General features: G+C 45.3%; 7 non-coding genes across 7 annotated transcripts; 3 read left to right on the top strand and 4 right to left on the bottom strand.

Moving 5' to 3' along the window:
• The first annotated feature begins 1,836 nt into the window (after positions 1 to 1,836).
• TRNAV-AAC (transfer RNA valine (anticodon AAC)) lies at positions 1,837 to 1,909 on the top strand. Its single transcript has one exon. It is a non-coding gene; the product is annotated as a tRNA-Val (tRNA).
• A 3,903-nt stretch (positions 1,910 to 5,812) lies between these two features.
• TRNAR-ACG (transfer RNA arginine (anticodon ACG)) lies at positions 5,813 to 5,885 on the top strand. Its single transcript has one exon. It is a non-coding gene; the product is annotated as a tRNA-Arg (tRNA).
• A 1,105-nt stretch (positions 5,886 to 6,990) lies between these two features.
• TRNAR-ACG (transfer RNA arginine (anticodon ACG)) lies at positions 6,991 to 7,063 on the bottom strand. Its single transcript has one exon. It is a non-coding gene; the product is annotated as a tRNA-Arg (tRNA).
• A 3,903-nt stretch (positions 7,064 to 10,966) lies between these two features.
• Positions 10,967 to 11,039, bottom strand: TRNAV-AAC (transfer RNA valine (anticodon AAC)). Its single transcript has one exon. It is a non-coding gene; the product is annotated as a tRNA-Val (tRNA).
• Positions 11,040 to 15,312: 4,273 nt separating this feature from the next.
• On the bottom strand, positions 15,313 to 15,386 carry TRNAT-AGU (transfer RNA threonine (anticodon AGU)). The gene has a single exon. It is a non-coding gene; the product is annotated as a tRNA-Thr (tRNA).
• A 4,653-nt stretch (positions 15,387 to 20,039) lies between these two features.
• Positions 20,040 to 20,112, top strand: TRNAV-UAC (transfer RNA valine (anticodon UAC)). Its single transcript has one exon. It is a non-coding gene; the product is annotated as a tRNA-Val (tRNA).
• A 5,096-nt stretch (positions 20,113 to 25,208) lies between these two features.
• TRNAI-AAU (transfer RNA isoleucine (anticodon AAU)) lies at positions 25,209 to 25,282 on the bottom strand. Its single transcript has one exon. It is a non-coding gene; the product is annotated as a tRNA-Ile (tRNA).
• Between the last annotated feature and the right edge of the window lie 304 nt (positions 25,283 to 25,586).

The following is a 25,586-nucleotide window of genomic DNA, read 5'->3' as shown; positions in this document are numbered from 1 at the left end:
CGCAGGCAGAGCTGGTGCGTGGGGACAGGACCCACGGGCGGTCAGAGCTCCTGCTGCTGCCCCGAGTTGAGGGTTAGGGCTAATTTCATAAGGCATGGGTGCGTCACTTATTTTTACTGGAGAAAAGAAAAGATGATGTAAAAAGTCATTAAATGATTTCAGTGCAGATGGGGTCTGGTTATTGTGCGGTCATATAACTTTAGATATGAATCTGGCCATATAGATCGGCATGTAGGTGAGGATGCCCTGGGCTTCTCTCCCTGGGGCGGTCCTAATTCATACCATAAAAAAAGTCCACTGGGTCGTATAGTTTGGCATGTAGGCCAGGTCACCTTGGGCTTCTCTAGCTGGGGCAGCCTTAATCCACATCAATATCCCATTAAAGTGTCAAGTGGAAGACCCTCCCCTTTCTTCCTAGGCTGACCCTTATTTTCCCATTTTCTCTCATTTCTCCCTACTCCCGGCCTCAAATCCGGAACTCTTTGGAGTTTGCCCCAAACACTAGCTTCTCGCTCCATGCTGCTCGGAATGCCAGGTTCCCCTCTCCTCTCCACCTCTCCTCAGCCAATATCTTTCTTTCCACCTGTTAAGTCTCACATCAGTTATCGCTTCTTCTGATAAGCCTTTCCTAATGATTAAGAATCGAGAAATTGCCCCTTTTCTATGCTTCTGTGAAAACACCCTGAGCATTTGTCTCCGTGTTTTCACTTGGCAAGTTTAAAACTAATGACCCTATTTTGCGCAATTTTATCATAACGATCACTGCGTGTGCCCTTTGCTCCCCCAGGCCTTTCTAATTTTTCAGGACATCTGGTACCTGCCGGAGCCTGGGTCAGGATGGGGCACATTATGCGCCACTCATTAATTTCTTTAAAATAAACGTCTAATCAAATTGTTGACGAGTAATAAACAATATCATTGATGCTGCCGACTTGACGTCAGGAAAAAAAAAAATCGAAAGTCTTGCTGATTGGGAAATGCTGCGTGTCTTCTCTCTTTCCTGCCACGTTAGGACCAATCCAAGTTTTAGTTGCCAACAGTGGAGTTTTCAAGTTTGCTCTTCGTCGGAGACGCAGACGCCTTGCTGTCCTGTCACGAAGTTCTCTCAAAGGATTTGAGGGACGAGCACCATGTGCCTGTCGAGCATCTTCTAGAGCCCCATGGGGAAGCCTGGGAAGGGAAAAACGGGCAGCGACGAACGCGGGTTTAAGCGAGGAGGACAGTAAAGAACAGGCAAGCACACCGTCGGTTACACAGGTTGACGCGGGTCACTGAGCACAGGCGTTCCAGAGCAGCCTGAGGACCGCTGCAGAACCGGGTGACTGACGACTCCTAAACCCATTCCGCACAAGGTCCAGTCACATGACTTCCCAAAGCCTACCCCTCTTGTCACCCCCTCCCGAGAGTAGACGGGGCACAGCCCACCTCACCCCTGTCAGCAGTCCCCTGCAGATGAGCGTTGCCCTCGCGGAAGGTCGGATGGTCTCCGGCGCTCGGTGTCTTGGGTCCCGGCTCCTCAAGCTCAGGAAGAGAGATGGAAAGCAAAGCCACGGGAGAACGTCGGGTCATTCCGTGAAAGCGAATCCCCTAGGAGCCCGAGGTTACGGTGGCCGGCTTTCGGGCAGGAATTTGGCGTCTGGTTTGAAGTGACGTTTGGTTGTGAGTCATGAAGTTCCTAGAACGTTGTTTTAACAAACGAACAGTGGGAGGGAAAGAAATGCAGCGTGACTGAAAATACACTAGAAGAAAAATCATTCCAAATTGTTGGATTTGGGGGCGCCCGGGAAAGGAGAATGCGGTTCCATCCCGCCCGGCGAAAGGCTGCCGCCCCCGGGCGTTTCCGTAGTGTAGTGGTTATCACGTTCGCCTAACACGCGAAAGGTCCCCGGTTCGAAACCGGGCGGAAACAGCACGTCCGCCGACCTTTTGTCACCCTGCTCAGGAAATAGAAAGAGCCGCATTTCTCCAAATGCCTGAGCCTTCCGACACCCTCTCCGGTTCCCGCGCCGAAAACCAAGACTTGACCTTATCCGGACAGGAGGAGCCAGCGCTCCTCCTGCATCTTCACTCCCGCCGGGTCAGCCGCGCGACGTTGGCGGAGCGCCTTCCGCCAAGAACTTGGAAGAAGAAGGACTCCTCCTCAAAATCCACCGAATTATTTTTAAGAATTAGATCCTTTCCTCGCACTTTCTGTACTCTAAGAGTTCTTTACGTCATCTGGACCCGAGACCTTTGCGATACGTGCGTGTATCACGCCGATCTTCCAGTCTGCGGCTAGTGTTTCCTCGCTCTTAAGGGAGTCTTTTGACGAAAAAGGTGTTTGGTTTACCTGAGGCCCAGAGGATCAACCTTTCTTTCATCCTTGGTGCTTATGTCCTGTTTAGGAAACACTTGTCTGTCTCAGAGGCCTGAAGTCTTTTTCTAAGTTTTCTTCAACGGGCTTTGTTCTATGGGACATTGATTTGAACAGGCGCTTCGCGAAAGACAACCAGATGGCCAGGAAGCCCGTGAGGGATGCCCATACCTCAGTTACAAAGAAACAAATAAACACGCGCAGGGAATCAAACAAAATGGCAAAACAAACACACATGAAAAACAAAGGGTGATGCCACCAGATGCCATCCACCTCCGCCAAACATTTTCTTTCTTTCTTTTTTTTTCCCTAGCCAGAACTATTTCCAAAAACCCTCCGTACATGATGTGCGTGTGGAGGAGGTGCAGTGGAATGGAGTAGAGGGTGGAGGAAACCAGTAAGAAGAGTTTCCTGCCCGCAGGAACTAGGCGGAGATGCCCGCCTGGCAGAGGCGGTTGCTTAACCTCACTCTCCGTTCCTTTTCTTCCTGTTCCGGGATCCGCGTCCGCACCCTCTCCAACACCTCCGGGGACTCGGTCCGTGGTCGGTCCTAACCTGCATCTCTCCGCTCAGGTGTTTCCACAGCGCGCTCAGGGCCGAGCCGCACCTTTCCGGGAGACCCAGGCGGCGCGCGGTGATCTGGAGTCCGCCCGGCATCTCCGGACCGAGGCTTCCCCGGACCGAGGCTTCCCCGGGTGAGGGGGGCCACTCGCTGCCAGAAGTTGTCAGGTGGGCGCCGAGAGCCGCCGCTTCGGTGGGCTCCACGGACAGCGCCATTTAGGCACAGAACGGTCCCGGCTGGGATGGAATGGGGTTAGGGCGAGTTTACGTACTTGGGTGTGTGCTTAGAAATAAGTCTGTGGGACAGACGGACACGGAATCGGGCACTGGGCCCCTCGCAGGCAGGGTCCCTAGACCGGCGGCTGCTCCTCTCCGACATTTCCAGGGACTCAGCCTCCAGCTCAGCTCCAGACACTCCGCCGGGGTAGCAACCGGGGAGCCCGACTGTTCCCGGAGCAGGACCGCGCCCAGCGCCCGGCGCGCTCTGCATCTGCTGGGCTGTGGGTGGGATTTCTCGGAAGTGAAAAAGCAGAGGAGGGAACGGCTTAATGGTACCTTGAGTTGGTGGTCTGTGTGTGTTTTAGTCACATATCTAAAAAACAAGCAAAGAAAACGAAATACGGAATACAGGATTTCCGCTTGACTGAGTACAAGGCTACCAGGTTCAGGGAAGTTACACTCCAAGATCTTAAGTGCTAGTGCACCTGCATTTGCCCGGCGGCAGAGAATGGGAATTCCAGCTGGGGGAGCTGAATTTGCTGGGTTCTCAAGCGAGACCATCGCTTCTGTCCCTAGAGGACCAAAGGGAGTCACAAGATCCGAAATCCCGTGAGTTTCTCCAAATCAGTTGTGGGAAACTTAGCTGATTTTTACTTAGATTAGGTCAGACCGGATCTCAAATTTTGTGTACTTTGACAGGACAAAGGGATAAAGGCAGAAACTGGCATCTCTAAAAGAATTGACTACCACCTACACATGTCATAGCTATTTCGTTATGTAACCCTTCAGATAACGAAATCCTGAAATCCTCTCCATGGCCGCGCCTCTGTCTTCAGCCCCGTTTAATAGCTCACTGCCCCTTTCTCTTCAACCACACTGCTCAGTTTTCAATCAGTCCCTCTTACTGTGCGCATATTATTTGTTCTACTTGAAATACTCTTCTACACTTGGTTAATATCTCCTCAACCTTTAAACCTGAGCTCAATCATTGCTCCTTCAGAAAAAACTTCGCCAAGACTTTCCAAGTAAATCTTCGTATTTGTCTTAACTCTGTATCCCCCGGTTCCTTTTATTGCGAAGTTTGTGTTAATTTGCGTGATAATTTGATTGGCGTCTGTCTCTCTCACTCGAATAGTATTTCCAAAGGGGTAGGTGCCGTTCATCAACGAAACGCCGTCCGCCGCAGTATTGCACACAATAAACGTCAACAGAACAAATACGTGAATGCTGACCACGGTCCTGCAAGGTGAATGCCATCCCAGTTTTGAGAGGAAGAACCGAGGTTCCCAGGGAGGAGTTAATTGTCTAAGTGGCAGAGCTGGGACTCATGACCTGCAGACGCTGTGGAAGTGAGTAATGCGGAAGAGAAAGAGGAATTGAATTCTTCCATCTAAGGGGATGGATATTAACGATGGCATTCATGGCCAGCTTCATGAAAGAAAAATGCACAGATTGGAGTCTTTGAATGTGGCTTCAGAATCATCATAGTGAGACCTACACTATTCAACTCAGAGAGCTAAATGCTCTGTGGGAAGGTGTTCCATAGACAATAGAACCTTTCCACTTGCTAGCAGTCCTCTCCCCTCTCCAACCTCTGTCAACCGGCTCCCTCTCACGACATAGTCCCAACGGTGTAAAGAATTCTAGACAGGAAGTGCAGACATCTGGATGTCAAGACAGAAGTTAGAAACAATGATGAAAGAAGTGCCTCAGCAGAGAAGGCTGCTTCCTAGAAATGAGGACTCACACGCACAAAGAGGTCAGCTAATTTGCTAAGGCCATTCAGGCAAAAGATGGCAAAATCAGGATAGGAAACCTCTGCCTTCTGGCTTCCAACTTTGCGCTGTTAAGAACATTACTCTACCACCTCTCTCTTCCTCGACATCCAAGATCCTTCTCTTCAATCAGCTTCACATTTCGAGGTGTCTATTTTGCCTACTTTGAAAACTAAAATAAATAAATAAGCAGCCAAATTGTCTAAAGACGTCTGTTTTAAATGTATTTGGTTAATAAATCAGTTCCTAGATTCCAGCATTCTATGTCAAATGTGATTTCTAGAATGTGAGTGCCTTTGTTGAATTCTTGCCTCTTTTTGCCTAGTTCACTGTGTGTTTTTGTATGCTTTTATCTGCTGCGTGATTTATCACACAATTCTGCCATGACTCTCCTTCTTGGTGAGTTATTACCCTTTTAACAGTCAGAGGAAAAGGTGTGATTCTTACAGCCCAATGCATTTCCAAAGCAAATAAATGTATTTTCTTTCATGGTATTTAACTGAAAATAATACAGAGTATTCATTACTAGTCCCTGCGCGCATCATCGGGGCCCAAGATAAGTGCACAAGAAAATATCATGAAAGTGGAAGCGTGGCGGGTAAACAGACTGCGAAAATTAGTGAAGAGCTCACAAGTACACGGATAAAAAGACACACATACACAGACAGAAACTCGCTTTAAAGGAATGACATTCCTTCTATCATATACGTCACGCTCTAAAGATTAAATTTATTTCTTAAGTGTAGAAATTTAAAGCAAAAGCGTACTGTGTAAACTAATTAGAAAGTTCAGGACTCTATTAGAGTTAGCAGTTTTGTGCTGCTCATCTCTATCCTCACACCTGAACCAACGACTTCTAAAGCCCCCTTTTTAAAAGTTATGTTTGAGAAACCCTGGCCGCCACGGGCCAGTGGCGCAATGGATAACGCGTCTGACTACGGATCAGAAGATTCTAGGTTCGACTCCTGGCTGGCTCGTTCTCTTTATGCGAATCTTGTTTAAATCGAAACTGAAATCAATTCTTAAAAGCCTTTTCGGATTCCCATTACTTTGAAACGCCGCAGCCACCCCGCAACGCAACCTTGGCTGTTGCTTAATTAACTCCGAGGGGGTCTTTAGAGTCAGCAAAGAACATCATAAGTGTTCCTTCGATCACCTTTTCGATGGATACATGCTGGTTTATTATATTGTTCTGTTTCTTTTTCACATGTTTGAAATTCTCACAATAAAAACTTTAAAATTGTCATACTTTGATTGTTTTAAAAATGTGTGAAATGTATAAAAATATAATCCCATTCTATTGCTGAGCCGTACCCCATTTTAGACACTCTTTCAAACTCCGGATTCAGCGATGGCATGAAGATCAAAGGAGTCAACCAAAGGTGATTTCAGGGATGGTCGTGTGTATTCGTTTAACTGTTAGCGCTCCTTGGAGCGCACATTCGCGAACCTCAAGAAGCTTCCGCAGGGTGAAAAGCGTAAATTTAAGGAGCTCTGCTGTCCTGCAGGACGGCTTCTCACATCCTTTGACGACGCGGCGCGTCTGCAGCGCCCTTCCCGGAGGTCACGGCGCTGGGAGGCGAGGGCCGGGCTGAACCCGGTGCGGGGGCGACGGGACGCAAGCACGGGGCGCGCAGAGCCGAGCGGCGCCGATCTCTGGTCCCCACATCCGCAGGCTTTCTTGATTTAACATTACCTGGAGCGATGTCTCTTTTCTTTCTAATGAGAGCGGCGGGGCCTTTGCCCAACGAGAAAAATGGTGAGGACGACGCTCGTAGACCCACATTGTTTGCTTTTTTACTTTTTTCTTTTCTTTTTTCCTTTAAAGCCTCTCCGACGTAAAGCTGTCTGTAGGTCTCTGTATGTGATCGTCTCCCCATCGTTAGCGGTTATGAGATTTAAAAACAAAGGCTGAGGTTGTGAGTGTTCCTTTGCTGACTCTAAAGACCCCCTCGGAGTTAATTAAGCAACAGCCAAGGTTGCGTTGCGGGGTGGCTGCGGCGTTTCAAAGTAATGGGAATCCGAAAAGGCTTTTAAGAATTGATTTCAGTTTCGATTTAAACAAGATTCGCATAAAGAGAACGAGCCAGCCAGGAGTCGAACCTAGAATCTTCTGATCCGTAGTCAGACGCGTTATCCATTGCGCCACTGGCCCGTGGCGGCCAGGGTTTCTCAAACATAACTTTTAAAAAGGGGGCTTTAGAAGTCGTTGGTTCAGGTGTGAGGATAGAGATGAGCAGCACAAAACTGCCAGCTCTAATAGAGTCCTGAACTTTCTAATTAGTTTACACAGTACGCTTTTGCTTTAAATTTCTACACTTAAGAAATAAATTTAATCTTTAGAGCGTGACGTATATGATAGAAGGAATGTCATTCCTTTAAAGCGAGTTTCTGTCTGTGTATGTGTGTCTTTTTATCCGTGTACTTGTGAGCTCTTCACTAATTTTCGCAGTCTGTTTACCCGCCACGCTTCCACTTTCATGATATTTTCTTGTGCACTTATCTTGGGCCCCGATGATGCGTGCAGGGACTAGTAATGAATACTCTGTATTATTTTCAGTTAAATACCATGAAAGAAAATACATTTATTTGCTTTGGAAATGCATTGGGCTGTAAGAATCACACCTTTTCCTCTGACTGTTAAAAGGGTAATAACTCACCAAGAAGGAGAGTCATGGCAGAATTGTGTGATAAATCACGCAGCAGATAAAAGCATACAAAAACACACAGTGAACTAGGCAAAAAGAGGCAAGAATTCAACAAAGGCACTCACATTCTAGAAATCACATTTGACATAGAATGCTGGAATCTAGGAACTGATTTATTAACCAAATACATTTAAAACAGACGTCTTTAGACAATTTGGCTGCTTATTTATTTATTTTAGTTTTCAAAGTAGGCAAAATAGACACCTCGAAATGTGAAGCTGATTGAAGAGAAGGATCTTGGATGTCGAGGAAGAGAGAGGTGGTAGAGTAATGTTCTTAACAGCGCAAAGTTGGAAGCCAGAAGGCAGAGGTTTCCTATCCTGATTTTGCCATCTTTTGCCTGAATGGCCTTAGCAAATTAGCTGACCTCTTTGTGCGTGTGAGTCCTCATTTCTAGGAAGCAGCCTTCTCTGCTGAGGCACTTCTTTCATCATTGTTTCTAACTTCTGTCTTGACATCCAGATGTCTGCACTTCCTGTCTAGAATTCTTTACACCGTTGGGACTATGTCGTGAGAGGGAGCCGGTTGACAGAGGTTGGAGGGGGGAGAGGACTGCTAGCAAGTGGAAAGGTTCTATTGTCTATGGAACACCTTCCCACAGAGCATTTAGCTCTCTGAGTTGAATAGTGTAGGTCTCACTATGATGATTCTGAAGCCACATTCAAAGACTACAATCTGTGCATTTTTCTTTCATGAAGCTGGCCATGAATGCCATCGTTAATATCCATCCCCTTAGATGGAAGAATTCAATTCCTCTTTCTCTTCCGCATTACTCACTTCCACAGCGTCTGCAGGTCATGAGTCCCAGCTCTGCCACTTAGACAATTAACTCCTCCCTGGGAACCTCGGTTCTTCCTCTCAAAACTGGGATGGCATTCACCTTGCAGGACCGTGGTCAGCATTCACGTATTTGTTCTGTTGACGTTTATTGTGTGCAATACTGCGGCGGACGGCGTTTCGTTGATGAACGGCACCTACCCCTTTGGAAATACTATTCGAGTGAGAGAGACAGACGCCAATCAAATTATCACGCAAATTAACACAAACTTCGCAATAAAAGAAACCGGGGGATACAGAGTTAAGACAAATACGAAGATTTACTTGGAAAGTCTTGGGGAAGTTTTTTCTGAAGGAGCAATGATTGAGCTCAGGTTTAAAGGTTGAGGAGATATTAACCAGGTGTAGAAGAGTATTTCAAGTAGAACAAATAATATGCGCACAGTAAGAGGGACTGATTGAAAACTGAGCAGTGTGGTTGAAGAGAAAGGGGCAGTGAGCTATTAAACGGGGCTGAAGACAGAGGCGCGGCCATGGAGAGGATTTCAGGATTTCGTTATCTGAAGGGTTACATAACGAAATAGCTATGACATGTGTAGGTGGTAGTCAATTCTTTTAGAGATGCCAGTTTCTGCCTTTATCCCTTTGTCCTGTCAAAGTACACAAAATTTGAGATCCGGTCTGACCTAATCTAAGTAAAAATCAGCTAAGTTTCCCACAACTGATTTGGAGAAACTCACGGGATTTCGGATCTTGTGACTCCCTTTGGTCCTCTAGGGACAGAAGCGATGGTCTCGCTTGAGAACCCAGCAAATTCAGCTCCCCCAGCTGGAATTCCCATTCTCTGCCGCCGGGCAAATGCAGGTGCACTAGCACTTAAGATCTTGGAGTGTAACTTCCCTGAACCTGGTAGCCTTGTACTCAGTCAAGCGGAAATCCTGTATTCCGTATTTCGTTTTCTTTGCTTGTTTTTTAGATATGTGACTAAAACACACACAGACCACCAACTCAAGGTACCATTAAGCCGTTCCCTCCTCTGCTTTTTCACTTCCGAGAAATCCCACCCACAGCCCAGCAGATGCAGAGCGCGCCGGGCGCTGGGCGCGGTCCTGCTCCGGGAACAGTCGGGCTCCCCGGTTGCTACCCCGGCGGAGTGTCTGGAGCTGAGCTGGAGGCTGAGTCCCTGGAAATGTCGGAGAGGAGCAGCCGCCGGTCTAGGGACCCTGCCTGCGAGGGGCCCAGTGCCCGATTCCGTGTCCGTCTGTCCCACAGACTTATTTCTAAGCACACACCCAAGTACGTAAACTCGCCCTAACCCCATTCCATCCCAGCCGGGACCGTTCTGTGCCTAAATGGCGCTGTCCGTGGAGCCCACCGAAGCGGCGGCTCTCGGCGCCCACCTGACAACTTCTGGCAGCGAGTGGCCCCCCTCACCCGGGGAAGCCTCGGTCCGGGGAAGCCTCGGTCCGGAGATGCCGGGCGGACTCCAGATCACCGCGCGCCGCCTGGGTCTCCCGGAAAGGTGCGGCTCGGCCCTGAGCGCGCTGTGGAAACACCTGAGCGGAGAGATGCAGGTTAGGACCGACCACGGACCGAGTCCCCGGAGGTGTTGGAGAGGGTGCGGACGCGGATCCCGGAACAGGAAGAAAAGGAACGGAGAGTGAGGTTAAGCAACCGCCTCTGCCAGGCGGGCATCTCCGCCTAGTTCCTGCGGGCAGGAAACTCTTCTTACTGGTTTCCTCCACCCTCTACTCCATTCCACTGCACCTCCTCCACACGCACATCATGTACGGAGGGTTTTTGGAAATAGTTCTGGCTAGGGAAAAAAAAAGAAAGAAAGAAAATGTTTGGCGGAGGTGGATGGCATCTGGTGGCATCACCCTTTGTTTTTCATGTGTGTTTGTTTTGCCATTTTGTTTGATTCCCTGCGCGTGTTTATTTGTTTCTTTGTAACTGAGGTATGGGCATCCCTCACGGGCTTCCTGGCCATCTGGTTGTCTTTCGCGAAGCGCCTGTTCAAATCAATGTCCCATAGAACAAAGCCCGTTGAAGAAAACTTAGAAAAAGACTTCAGGCCTCTGAGACAGACAAGTGTTTCCTAAACAGGACATAAGCACCAAGGATGAAAGAAAGGTTGATCCTCTGGGCCTCAGGTAAACCAAACACCTTTTTCGTCAAAAGACTCCCTTAAGAGCGAGGAAACACTAGCCGCAGACTGGAAGATCGGCGTGATACACGCACGTATCGCAAAGGTCTCGGGTCCAGATGACGTAAAGAACTCTTAGAGTACAGAAAGTGCGAGGAAAGGATCTAATTCTTAAAAATAATTCGGTGGATTTTGAGGAGGAGTCCTTCTTCTTCCAAGTTCTTGGCGGAAGGCGCTCCGCCAACGTCGCGCGGCTGACCCGGCGGGAGTGAAGATGCAGGAGGAGCGCTGGCTCCTCCTGTCCGGATAAGGTCAAGTCTTGGTTTTCGGCGCGGGAACCGGAGAGGGTGTCGGAAGGCTCAGGCATTTGGAGAAATGCGGCTCTTTCTATTTCCTGAGCAGGGTGACAAAAGGTCGGCGGACGTGCTGTTTCCGCCCGGTTTCGAACCGGGGACCTTTCGCGTGTTAGGCGAACGTGATAACCACTACACTACGGAAACGCCCGGGGGCGGCAGCCTTTCGCCGGGCAGGATGGAACCGCATTCTCCTTTCCCGGGCGCCCCCAAATCCAACAATTTGGAATGATTTTTCTTCTAGTGTATTTTCAGTCACGCTGCATTTCTTTCCCTCCCACTGTTCGTTTGTTAAAACAACGTTCTAGGAACTTCATGACTCACAACCAAACGTCACTTCAAACCAGACGCCAAATTCCTGCCCGAAAGCCGGCCACCGTAACCTCGGGCTCCTAGGGGATTCGCTTTCACGGAATGACCCGACGTTCTCCCGTGGCTTTGCTTTCCATCTCTCTTCCTGAGCTTGAGGAGCCGGGACCCAAGACACCGAGCGCCGGAGACCATCCGACCTTCCGCGAGGGCAACGCTCATCTGCAGGGGACTGCTGACAGGGGTGAGGTGGGCTGTGCCCCGTCTACTCTCGGGAGGGGGTGACAAGAGGGGTAGGCTTTGGGAAGTCATGTGACTGGACCTTGTGCGGAATGGGTTTAGGAGTCGTCAGTCACCCGGTTCTGCAGCGGTCCTCAGGCTGCTCTGGAACGCCTGTGCTCAGTGACCCGCGTCAACCTGTGTAACCGACGGTGTGCTTGCCTGTTCTTTACTGTCCTCCTCGCTTAAACCCGCGTTCGTCGCTGCCCGTTTTTCCCTTCCCAGGCTTCCCCATGGGGCTCTAGAAGATGCTCGACAGGCACATGGTGCTCGTCCCTCAAATCCTTTGAGAGAACTTCGTGACAGGACAGCAAGGCGTCTGCGTCTCCGACGAAGAGCAAACTTGAAAACTCCACTGTTGGCAACTAAAACTTGGATTGGTCCTAACGTGGCAGGAAAGAGAGAAGACACGCAGCATTTCCCAATCAGCAAGACTTTCGATTTTTTTTTTTTCCTGACGTCAAGTCGGCAGCATCAATGATATTGTTTATTACTCGTCAACAATTTGATTAGACGTTTATTTTAAAGAAATTAATGAGTGGCGCATAATGTGCCCCATCCTGACCCAGGCTCCGGCAGGTACCAGATGTCCTGAAAAATTAGAAAGGCCTGGGGGAGCAAAGGGCACACGCAGTGATCGTTATGATAAAATTGCGCAAAATAGGGTCATTAGTTTTAAACTTGCCAAGTGAAAACACGGAGACAAATGCTCAGGGTGTTTTCACAGAAGCATAGAAAAGGGGCAATTTCTCGATTCTTAATCATTAGGAAAGGCTTATCAGAAGAAGCGATAACTGATGTGAGACTTAACAGGTGGAAAGAAAGATATTGGCTGAGGAGAGGTGGAGAGGAGAGGGGAACCTGGCATTCCGAGCAGCATGGAGCGAGAAGCTAGTGTTTGGGGCAAACTCCAAAGAGTTCCGGATTTGAGGCCGGGAGTAGGGAGAAATGAGAGAAAATGGGAAAATAAGGGTCAGCCTAGGAAGAAAGGGGAGGGTCTTCCACTTGACACTTTAATGGGATATTGATGTGGATTAAGGCTGCCCCACCTAGAGAAGCCCAAGGTGACCTGGCCTACATGCCAAACTATACGACCCAGTGGACTTTTTTTATGGTATGAATTAGGACCGCCCCAGGGAGAGAAGCCCAGGGCATCCTCACCTACATGCCGATCTATATGGCCAGATTCATATCTAAAGTTATATGACCGCACAATAACCAGACCCCATCTGCACTGAAATCATTTAATGACTTTTTACATCATCTTTTCTTTTCTCCAGTAAAAATAAGTGACGTACCCATGCCTTATGAAATTAGCCCTAACCCTCAACTCGGGGCAGCAGCAGGAGCTCTGACCGCCCGTGGGTCCTGTCCCCACGCACCAGCTCTGCCTGCCCATGGGTCCTGTCCCCATGCCAGCGGGGGCAGCAGCAGCTGCTCTGCCTGCCCATGGGCCCTGTCCCCATGCCAGCGGGGGCAGCAGAAGCGGCGGCAGCAGAAGCTCTGACTGCCCATGGGTCCTGTCCCCATGCTATTCTACACTACTCTCTAAATAAAAGAGCACTACTGCCAGGTCTTGCGAGTCTAAGAAATCTTTCTTTCGACTCCTCAGCTCACCGACCCCGCATCAATGTGAGGGGGAGAGTTGGGAAAGTTTGAAGAAGGGAGATGACGTTTTCCATTTGGAGCTAAAGATCTCTTTGGTTGATATGCAAATAAGGAATTTAGGGGGCCAGGAATGCAGACAAAGGAATGAGGAAGACGCTCTAATAAGAGCTCAAATTAGAGCTCCCAGGCGAGAGAGCCAGGAAGGGAATTCTGCAGGTAGCAGAGGCAAAACCAGAAGTTGACTTTTGATTTGGTGGGTGAGGAGGTACTTTGAGTCAAGTCAATCTGGAGCCCAGATTCCTCAGTGAGATGGAAAACAGGAAAATAATCCCTTCCATAGGCAAGTTAAGGAGTCCGTTTGGAAGTGTGCTGAGTTATCAGGACCTGTGTGACCTACAAGTGGAGATAAGACATATGAGTTTGAAGTGGGTGAGGGGCCTGGGCAAGACTGGCAGATTTTAGGATGATTCATTAGTTCCCAGCGTGCAGCTATCTGAGAAAATTATGGAGGTGCAGGGATGACAGAGGAAGGAACCCCCCCAGCATCGGAGAGGGTAGTGTTTCTGTGGTGTTGTTATAATGTTAACGTCAGTTCTAATAAGTGCCCAGACCTGTGAGGTTTCTCTACATGCGTGTGAGGTGAGGCTTCACAAGCGCAACACAGATTGTGGGTTGGACATTTCTGGGCTGGTCTAGTACCTTGGGACCAACGTTAACGTGGAATTGTAGAGGCAGGGTCAACATGAAGCAGCATTACAATGAGAGAGAACAGGGTACAATTCCAGGTAAGAAGCGCTGATGAAGACCAAGACTCTTATGAGTTTGCAAGAGAAGTCCTTTCCATGTGAATCCCGTCATGTTGAGGTTTCCACCTTTGCCTCACACACCAAAGAGTCCTGGTTTAAAACTTGGTGGGAACACTCATGACATTCTTTTCTGAATGCTCAACTTTCCAGCATCCCCACTCTTTACATTTCAATCTTTCACCCTTTCCATCCCATCTGCCAATACACAAATGTTGATGGAAGGTGCAATGCAAGGAATGCTGAAGTGGATAGAACCCAGCTTCAACACACAAGGTGATTGATTAGGAGAGAGCACCCGGGAAAACTTCTGTCAGAGTCTAAGAGCTGCTCAAAAGAACCGTAAGGCGAGGCCAGGAAGGTTCAAATGAGGAGCAGTCATTGGTGATGGGAAGTCATGGACCAGGTGAGATTTAATGGGATTTAGGGGTAATGAGCCTGCATTAATCTTAGAGTATTCCAGCAGAGTATTCCAGTTAGAGTTTCTCCAGTAGAGAAACAGGATTTCAGTTTGAGATAAGACACTTTAGTTAAAGGCGTATCTGTGAATTTCCAGGTCTTGTTTGGGAATTAATTTGTAGAGAGAAAGCATTTTCCTGTTACCATACTGAAATACTCACCTGTTCTTTGATTCCAAAGCTCATCTCATAGTATTAGAAGAAAAACGTCTTGAGTTCTCAGCATGGGAAGTACTCAACTCGTCTTTGATTCGCTCACATGACTCAAAGCCCGGTTCATGTAACAGCAGTATAGACATCACCTGAGAGCTTGTAGAAATGCAGAATCCTGGTCACAGTCGTAGTGAAATAAAATCTGCATTTTAGTGGATCACCAGGTGATTCCCATGCCCACGAAGTTCTGAGAAGCATGGCTCATAGCACTATGCAGTGGGCGAAAAAGCTACTTGGTGCAAAATTGGACGAGGTGGGATGGCGGGGCGAAGAGTGGTCATTCAAGGAGCCATTCAAAAAACCCAAATATTGACAATGTGCCAGCTGTGGTGAAGGTTCCAGGAGGCAAAAAAACCAAACAAACAAAAAAACCCCCACAAAAACAAAAACAAACAAAAAAACCAGAAAACAACAACAACAAAACCTTAAGGGAGTCACAGAGATGACCTAAAAGCTAAGTGGTGAGTGAGACTTGATAAAACGGTAAAGGAAACGAAGACCAAGAAGCAAACCTGATTCTGCTAGGCAATTCCAATACTCATGTCATCATATTAGAAGAAAAACGTTTTGAGTTCCCAGCGGAGATATTTTGGTGTTCCCGTCACAGGCAATCAGGAGAGATTTTTGTTGGCTTGTTTTTTCGTAAGATTGTTTGGCCGAAGCTGTCCCTTGCACTTGTGGGGCTTGATGGGAGGTCTAGCTCCAGTTGTCTGCATTTGTGTCCAGTGAATTGCAAAAGGTCGCCTTGAGAGGCCCCGCTGGGATTCGAACCCAGGATCTCCTGTTTACTAGACAGGCGCTTTGACCAACTAAGCCACGGAGCCCAGGACACGGGGCCGCTGACTCACACATCATTTGAAGGTGATGTTGCTTTTCAGTCTGCCCTTCGTAGTTCTCAAGAATATTTGATCCGCAGAAGAGTATCAGGACTAATTCTCAGGATCTGCGTGAAGCTTTTCTCTTCGTCTCTCTTAAAAGGTGCACAGCTGGTTATACGCTGTGCTAAGGGAGAGAGAAAAAAAGAAACTTTCTTGAGCCGCTGGATCTTGAAATATGCAGCCAAGCCCTTTCACTTCGAGGAGTTTGTGCGGCTTCCTATGGAAGCTATTTCTCAGTTTCGATACTTCTCAGTTTCTGTAATAGGGAGATAATGATCGGTTCGATTGACAAAGCAAGGAAGATCGCTGTGAGGCTTAACTGAAACGACGCGTAAGTCAATCGGCAAAATGCGGGCACTCAAACACTGTTGGTTTTCTTCTCTTTGAGGCCAAGCTGTTGCTTTGTATCCCACGTGAAACTGACCATTTTCGGGTATTCGCGAAGACTGGCAAACAATTTGCTGCAGCACATGAAATGTTTTATAAAATATACAGTACACGGGCGGGAGCGGCGGCCGCCAGACAAGCCAGTCTTGCGAGCGGTCTCGCTGCTCCAGCGATCCGAGTCAGGCTCCCTCGGGGCTGCAGTCACAGAGGACAGCCAGGCCCCGAGGAAGAAAGCCAATTTAGCTGAAGACGGGGTAGTAGAGGATGAGCCCAAAAGACCGGTAAAGGTAGCATCCAGTCCTGGTGCCGCGAAGATGAAACTTAAGAGGAAACTTGGCGGCACTTGAGGGAAAGAATAGAAAGAAGTGCAAATAAACTGGAAAAGGGGGCAGCACAAGGAAAAGAGAACAAAGTGGCTGAGCACGAAACTAAGGGTCCAGACTTAAACAGGAGGAGAGTCGAGAGGCCGAGGAAGCAGGGGAGGGAGAAGACAGATCTGATTGTCCCCGACCTGTATCTCAGTCTCAGCGCTGTTCCCTGCTACCTCCCCTCTTGTCGGATCCGTGGGAATAGCGTAATCAACTATTTGTAAACGCAGACATCAGGAGCCTATAAATGCACTTGTAACGATCAGGAAATTCCACCACCTGTCTCTCTTTCTCTCTCTCTGTTTTCATATTTAGATAAAAGTAACTCGTGTTTACACAGGTGAAATCAAAATCCTGTTGTATCTAAAAGTTGATTGCGAAACCCAGGGTCACACAGATTATGTCCTATGCTTTCTTCTAGAAGTATTGTAGATCTCTGTTTTATATTTAGGTCTATGTGGTAGTGATATTGAACCTGAAGTGAGTTTGCTCACCTGTTGCACAGCAAGCCAATCTCTGACACCGGGTGCAGTGGAAGAAAGGAAGAATTTTATTATTGCACACCCCTAAGCAAGGAGAGAGGGCAGCTAACACTGAAATCCCAAACTCCCCAAAAAGCTAAAAGCAGGGGGTTTTATTTGGGGTTTTAGGTAGGGGAGCCTGTGGCCTTGCTGGTCAGAGCTTTCCCACCAGCCTGTATCTCCTTGTGGGGTGGAGACAATGGTTCCAGGTGCTTATCCTTGGCGGTGTCTGTCTCCCTGGCGGATAGCGGATTCTGGAGCCAGAAAGCCAGGGAGTAAGCAGGGAATGAGTGCTTTGGTTTTAACCTCATATATGTTGGGTTTAATGTGGGGAAACTGATATCAGGGCCGGTATCAGTAGGGTGAATAACATCCCCTCCCAAGGTATCCGTGTCCTAATCCCGAGAACCTGTGGATGTTATTTTACGTGGTAGTAAAAGACTTTGAGATGTGATTAAGTTAAGGATCTTGAGATAGAGAGATTGTCCTGATTATTCCGGGGGACCCTATATGCAACCACATGTCTCCTTATAAGAGGAAGAAGGGGGGACTTAAGACACACAGATAGAAGAGAAGACAGGGTGACCATGGAAGCAGAGATTAGAGTGATATGGTACAATTCTGGTGGCCACCAGAAGCTGGAATGGATTCTCCTCGAGCCCTTGGACCTCACCAACACCTGGGGTTCAGCCCAGTGATAATGATTTTGGATTTCTGGGCCCCGGAACTGTGAAGAAGCAGCTTCTGCTGTTTTAAACCACCAAATCTGTGGTAATATCTTAGGGGAGCCATAGGAAACAAATACAGTCTATGATACATTCTGCCTTAACTTTTGTATGAGGCATGATGTATGTGTCACGGGCCTTTTTTGCATCTAGACTTCCAAATTTCCAGCATCATTCCATGAAAAGTCTGTCCTTCTCCACTGAATGGTTTTCGAAAATCAGTGGACGATATTTGTGTGGCCCTATCCCTGACTTCTCTATTCTAGTCCACTGACGTATGTGTCTATCGTTTTGCTAATACCACACTGTCTTAATTATTGTAGCTTTAAGTCTTGAAACGGGATAATTTGAGTCCTCTGGCATTGTTCTTCTTTTTCAGAATTGTTTTGGCTACTTTGTTTTCTTTGCCTATCGATATAAATTTTAGAATCAGCTTGTCGCTGTCTATTTAACAGCGTGCTGAGATTTTGATTGGAACTGTTAGGAATCCAGAGATCAATTCGTGGAGAATTGATACCTTAACAATTTTGGGTCTTCCAACCTGTAAACAAGATATGTGTCTCATTTTTCAGTTATTTGCATACGAATTCTACAGATATTTTGTTAGACATATCTAAATACTTCCTTTTTTGAAAAAATTCAAATTTTAATCATTCATTGCTGCTATATAGAAATACGACTGAATTTTGTATGTTGACCTTGTATCTCTCTTATTAGGCCCAGGAGTTTTACTGTAGATTGTATGGGGTTTTCCTCATAGAAGATCAGGTCTGTGAATAAAGACAGTTTCATTTCTTCTTTTAAAATCTGCACAGTTGTTGTATTGTAGCAGCTAGGATTTTCAGTACTTTCCTTGAATCGGAAAAGTGAGAAAAGGGACATTGTTGCCTCGATTCCAAGTTAAGGGGGAAAGCGTTCAGTCTCTAACCATTATGTATGATGGTAGGTGTACATTATTTTTTGTAGATACTCTGTGTTTGATTTTATTTTATTTACTTTTCATAAATTTTTATTATGAACGGATGTTGAGTTTACCTGAGTGCTTTTTCTGCCTCTACTCGTAAGATCGTATGCTTTCTGTCTGCTTGGTCTATTAATTTGGTGAGGAACATTGCTTAATTTTTTGAATGTTAAAGCAGACTGGGATAAACCCCATGTAATAACAATGTCTTATGCTTTTTACATATTGCTGAATTTGATTTGCCAAAATGTGTTTAAAGATTTGTGTGCTTATGTTTATGAGTGCTACTGGTCTGTGGTTTTCTTTTTTTTAATGTCTCTGTCTCCTTTTGGTATGCATATGTCAATATGTATCCCAGAAGTCAACAAAAACCAGTTTCTCTCTGAGACCATTGGAGTATTAACTGGATATAATAATGGTTAACTGCTGAGTGGAAAATCCCCACAGAATGTATATCCATCACCCAATGGCCTCCTGGCTGGGCAGGTGTGCTCATGCAATGTGTGACTGATATTTTCAAGGAAGTGGGCACTCCACAAGTGAATAATACGTGAGGATATATCCTTGAAGTCAGGTGAATATTGAAGTCAACTCCTGCATCTCAGAGAGGATATTCTCAAAGTTTGTCTCCTTAAGAATCAATTTGCTTTTACTGCATAAGAAATCACCCCAAATGTCGGTAGCATAAAACATAATTATTTATTCTCACAGGACTGCTGGTTGGCTCAGGGTCAATTGATGTAGGCTGGGCTCACCTGGGTAAATTTATTGATCTCAGCTGGGCTTGCTCAAACATCTGGGGGTCCGTTGCTATAGGTTCAGAGGGGAGAGAGAGTGGACTCTGTTCCGTGTGAGTCTCAGACTCCTGTGGAACTAGCAGGCTGGCTCAGGCATGTTTGACTGCCTATAGGAGCACAAGAAAAATTAGCCCAATAGCACAAATATGTTGTTTATGTCCAGGCCAATAACTTTCTATTAGCCAGGTCAGGCATATGAACAACCCAGGACTCTTCTGAGGGGTCTGCAAATTCTAAACCAATTTCATAATAATGCTCGATATTTATGATGGGGTTGGTGGTGATCTTAACGAATGTGGTTTTTCATCTTTTAAATTGAAATGTGGAAGTTCTGGCTTCAGGACAAGGGGTGAAGGAGGAGTAATATAAATTGCTGCTAAATTCTGCCACAGTTTCCTGGAAATATGAACACACTGATTTAGTGTCCGGCATGCATTAGAAACCACAATGTCACGTCAAGAAAGGGTTTTGACCTTTGTATTTACTACTGTATCTCCAATGCCTTGTAAAGTATCTGGAACATAGTAAGCTCTCAATAAATATGGGTCAAAAAACTGAATAAATGTAGACTAGACTGAGAGTGTTCCAGGAGGCTAGAAATGGAGAGTGCCATCGAACATCTGAAGTCATTCTGATCCTGTATTTGCGGGTGACACTACCCATTAAGACTTTCAACGTTGCGTGTGTAATATGTAGATAGTTCATGTGTCTGCATACCTCCTCTCTGAACCAGGTTCACGGGAGTAAATTCTTAGCCATAATACCTATCTGTGTCCATTTTTAATTTTCTTTTCTGATTTTGGTTCTAGTAAGAGCACTTAAGAGACCATACTATCTTTGGGTTCCATGGTGTAGTGGTTAGCACGTCTGCCTTACACGCAGAAGATCCTGGGTTCAATTCCCAGTGGAACTACGAGATTCTTTATGTTTCCATTAAGAACAAATGTGGTGAGCTCCTTTCTCTTGCCCTCCAGATGTGCCAAAGTTCTTTCGGACGTTTTGGACTGGACCAAATGTCCTACAGGTCTAAAATAAAACGATTCAGAAAGAAGAAAATAAAGGAATGGGCTAAGGTACACCGGGTAGAAACAAGGAGAAGGCAAGGTTTGTGATCTCGACATTAGATAAATTTGACTTCAGGCCAAAAAGATTAAACACGGCCAAAAAGATCAACTTTTAATGTTAAAGGCCATGATTTCAATAAAGCTAGAACAGTTACAAAGTTATGTGCTAAAAGATGCACCAACTACATTTGTAAAATAAAAATTGCAAAAGATACAGGGAATAGATTTAAAGAGCACTAAGAATACTAGGCTTTAAAATGACACCTTCCACACATGATAGGTCAAATGGACACAAAACGAGGAAGGATATAGAAAACCAAATCCGCATAAACCTGAAGGTAGAACTTGTACCGATATATATCAAAATTAATTAATAACCTGGTATAGAGAATATACCTTCTTCTCAAGGGCACAGGGAACACTGACAAAAATTAGCGACGTAGCATATCACAAAAAGAGCATTAGTAAGTTCCATTAAGCAGAACTATTACAATCAGCACCCTAGGATCCTAACATGGGCTTGCTAGTTTATAGAACTCAGCCTGGACCTTGTGGAGTGTTCTGCCCCATGCAATCTCTGGTGTGAAATGTACAGTGTTGGAAATTACTGCTGGAAAATGAAAACAAATATCTTACTTGGAGCTTTCCAGCATTGCCAGAACTCCTGATCCTCTTCAACGTGCTTCTCTCTTTTCCAGGTAAGTAAAACAGACTGAAGATAATGAGAACTATTTTCGATCTGTTGGAGAAGGAAGTTACAAATAGAAAAGTTATAAAGTACAATAACCCCTGGGTTGTTGGATTTGAGTTGGAGGCATCAGTATGAAATCATGGTTATATCTATTTGTAGATAACTAGATATAGATATAGACACTTGCATATGTATGCATGTGCACATTTTCTATCTCTGTCCCCTGAGAGAGCCTAGAAGCAATGAGCATACCTAGTACTCGGATCTTGATTTCTAAAAACCATTCGATGGTGAATGGATCCAGAGCTTTTTTGAAAAATAGCTGATCTCAAGATTGGGGCAAAAAAAGTACGATATAAAGGAGGAGACTTTCCTTGTCTCAGAAATGAAGAACTTCTTTAAAAATGATGGTACATGTCAAAACGACTTTGGAGTTAATTTGAAGAGCTCACATTGTTCAGATCTGTGACAACTGGAGCATTAAAATAAATGGTTAATGATTGTAACTCATTGAATAAGAATCCGTGAATCCATTTGAAATGAATGAATGAATGAATAAATGAATGAATAAATAAGCAGAGGAGGAGAACCTCCTCCTTAGAATAGAATTCTAAGCAACACAGGTCAAGAGAACAATGCAGTTACTACATTGTCAATTTGAAAGGATTACAGGAATAATTGATTCTTACCGAATTATTTATGCATGCCAAACTAGTACGTAAAACCCTGAGGAGGATGAAGATGTTTGCATAATTTTCAAGGACTCTCCAGAAATTACTTTTCTAATGTGCATTTTTCTTTTTTTATAGTGAGGAAGATTGTTGCTGAGCTTACATCTGTGCCACTCTTCCTCTATATTCTGTGGGATGCCGCCACAGCAAGGCTTGACAGTAGTGACAATGTAGTAGACGAGAAAAGAATAGTCTCTCTTTCTTAAAAAAATAATAGTGCTGGAACAATGGGATAACCACATGGAAAAAATTAACTTTGACCTTGATCTCAGAGTATAAACAAGAATTAACTCCAAATAGATCATAGACCTAAACAAAAGCACTAATTTATAAAACTCTCAGAAGAAAACATAGGAGAAAATCATCGTGACCATGGAGCATGTGAACCATAAAACACGAAACTTTGATTAAATGTTCCCCATCAAAATGAAAAACTTCTGCTCTCTGCGAGAGCCCAGTAAGAAAACGAAAAGGCAAGTCACACACTGTGGGAACATACTCCAATACATAACTGAGAAAGGACTTGTATCCAAAATACTTGAGGGACTCTTACAACTCAATACTAAATGACAAAACCCAAGAAAAACATGGCAAAAGACTTGAACACACACTTCAAAAAAGAAGGGATATGAATAGTCAAGAAGCATATGAAAAAATGCTCACTATTAGTGATGGGGAATGCAAATTAATGCCACGATGAGATTATTCTTTAAATACAGTAGACTGTCTAAAATCTAAATAACTGACAATACAAAGTGTTGGAGAGGTTTGGTACAACTGGAACTCTCACAAAATATCATTTGAAATGTAAAATGGCACCAGACCTTTGGAAAACACTTGGTAGTTTCTCAGAAAGGTAAACACACATTTACCAAATGGCCCAGCAATTCCATTCCTAGCTATTTCACGACAAGAAATGAAGACTCATGTGATGGTTAATTTTATGTGCCAAGAAGGCCAGGACATTTGGACCCACAGGACCCACATATTTGGTCAAACAGTAGTTCACATGTTGCTGTGAAGATACTTTTTAGACGAGATTCACAGGTGAAGCAATAGACTTTGAGTAAAGCCGATTTCCTCTATAATGTGGGTGGGCCTCAGCCAATCAGTTGAAGGCCTTAAGAGAAAACAGACTGACCTCTCCCCAGGAAGAGGGAATTCTGCCAGCAGATTGCCTTTTCATTCAAGCGGTAACATCAGTTCTTTTCTGGGTCTCCAGCCAGTCAAACTAACCCGCAGATGTTGTATTTGGCTACTTCCACATTGGTATGAGTCAATTCCTTAAAATCTCAGTCTCTCTCCCTCTCTTTACCCATCTATATATCTTCTCTTTCTCTGGAGAACTCTGACTAATACAAAATACGTTCAAACATACTTGCTACATGAATGTTCATAGCAGTTCTACTCATAATAGCTAGAAAATTAAAACAATGCAAATGTCCGTACACAGGCGAATAGAAAAACAAATGGTTATATGTCTGTACAACCGAGTACAACTCAGCGACAAAATGAAATAAACTGCTGATACATGCAACAACATGAGTGACTCTCAAAAATATTGTGCTGAGCAGAAGAAGCCAGGAACACAACATACATCGTGTATGATCTATAAGAAATTCCGGAAAAGGGGAAACCATTGTGAAGGAAACAGATCTGCTGTTCCCTGGAGCTGGGGTGGGGATGTGACTGACTGGGAAAGGGCATGTATTCCTTTCCTATCGCTGTTGTAACCACAAACTGAGTGGTTTAAAGCAACATAAATTTATTGTCTTACAGCTGTGGTCAGGAGTCTAAAATGGGTCAGCAGGACTGCATTCCTTCTGTAAGTTGTAGAGGAGACTCTGTTGCCTTCCCTCTTCCAACTTCAGGAGGCTGCGGCATCCCTGGGCCCATAGCCTTGCATCTCCAGAACCTCTGCTTCCGTGATGTGACTCCTCCCCTTCTCTGATGCCGACCCCTCTTAAGAGGAGTCTTGGGATGACATTGGGCCCAATCCAGGTAATTCAAGATAATTACCTCATTTCAAGATCTTAGCTTAATCACTTCTGCAAAGTCCCTTTGGTCATGTAAAGTGACATATTCATAGCTCTCAGGGGTTAGGATATGGACATCTATGGGGGCGCCATTATTCTGACTACCACAAGCATGGGGAGCTTTTTCAGATCATAGAAATGTTCTCTACTTTAATTATGTTAGCTCTTACATGCATGTATAAATATGTCAAAATTCATCAAATTTTATACTTAAAATGGGTGCATTTTATTGTAGGCAAATCATTCCATAATGAAGTTGACTTTAAAACAAAAGAATCAGAATCTTGCACGAACTCTCTTGGATTCTGCTTTGTTCACATAAAAATGTATCTTCCTCATCTACCAGACAGAGAATAACAACTAATTATTGCATTCTGAAGAGTGACGGGATTAATAAACATTTGTCCAATTAATACCTAATTTTCTTTCATCACCAAAGCATCTGGGAGCCCCTATTTCAGGGCTCTTTTCACGCTCATGAGTTTAGCAGAAAGTGCTTTGTCCCCCTTTGTAGAAGAACCTTCTCAACGTCATCTCCCCTCCTGCTCTGTGGTTTCACAGTCTCCTCCTTGTGTACATTCTCTTCTTCCACGATGCGAAAGGTTGGAATATTTCAGAGTCAACTTCTGCTGAATATGTCGACTTTTCAGAAAGTAAGCTCCGATTTTGCCAAGTGTACAATATTGAAAGTGCTATTTGAAAGCTCTCTAAATACTGATAAAATAGAGGTTCCACATTATATTGTTAAGTGATGAAGGCAAGTTGCAGCACGATGTGTAAATAAGCCGACTCTTTCATGGAAAGAAGGGAAAACAAAAACTTATATACCTTATCTACTTGTATAAAGGAAACTGGAAACCATAGTAAGCAATTATGCGCAGAGTTCACCTACAGAAGTTGGAAATGGTTTTCCGGTAGATGAGGTACAAGGAGAGGAGGAAACTTGTCACTGTACCTTTTTATGTTTTCTGTGAAACGTGTGAATATATTTTACCTGAAATGAAACATTTTTAAAATAACGAGGCTTCTACCTGTCGAATGGATCTTCAGAAAGTTCAAAACGAAGCTGTTTCTTTCCTATTACGTTGATGTTAATAAAAATTTTTTCATATGTCATTAAAAAAGCTTGTTTCATCTTTCACTGAATTAGTGGAGACCCAAGTGTGCAAGTGTGGGAAGCGCAGATGGTTTTATAAGTTCTTTTCGGAAGGAAATAATCCCAATAGGTCAGTTTTTTGCAAGCATCAGTTTCCCAATGGAAAACCTTGCCACACGTGGATCTTTGCCCCTTCACGGGTCACTGCTGTCCTTTGACACTGAAGATAGGGACTAAACAAGGATCTCAACTTTGGGGGAAATGCCTGGTGTGTGTTGAATCTTTTAATTCTCAGCGAGTTTTTTGTTTTATCCGTAGATTGAGTCCTGGGAGCAGTCGTGAGACTGAGGGACGATATCTGCGAATAAAGATAACAAAAGCCGTCCTGGCCTGGCCCGTACGGGGATCGAACCCGCGACCTTGGCGTTATTAGCACCACGCTCTAACCAACTGAGCTAACCGGCCACGAAAATCCTTGTCCTCCTTCTGTCCCTAAAGTTTCCTATAAGCCCAAACTATTGTTTCAAAGTTTTTCCTAAAACGAAACAGAGAATTCTTTATCTCTTCCCATTCCTGCCTTCCCTAAATGCACCTGCCCTGACCTTCAATTTCCTTTAAAAAACCTCTCCGTCCCAGCACTCGTATGTTACTTCTTTAAAAACTCGCAAGATATTAGGTCAAATCGCTCTAGCAAATGGAGCTGTCTGGATGAACAGTTTCCTTTCAGCAGTGGAGTTCACGTTCGCAAACTGCCTTCACAGGAGATTGG

This window comes from Equus caballus, chromosome 20 (assembly GCF_041296265.1).
Source record: "Equus caballus isolate H_3958 breed thoroughbred chromosome 20, TB-T2T, whole genome shotgun sequence".
In the NCBI taxonomy this organism is placed as follows: domain Eukaryota; kingdom Metazoa; phylum Chordata; class Mammalia; order Perissodactyla; family Equidae; genus Equus; species Equus caballus.
The sequence above is the reverse complement of the archived record's forward strand: the minus strand, read 5'-3'. Positions and strand labels throughout refer to the sequence as shown.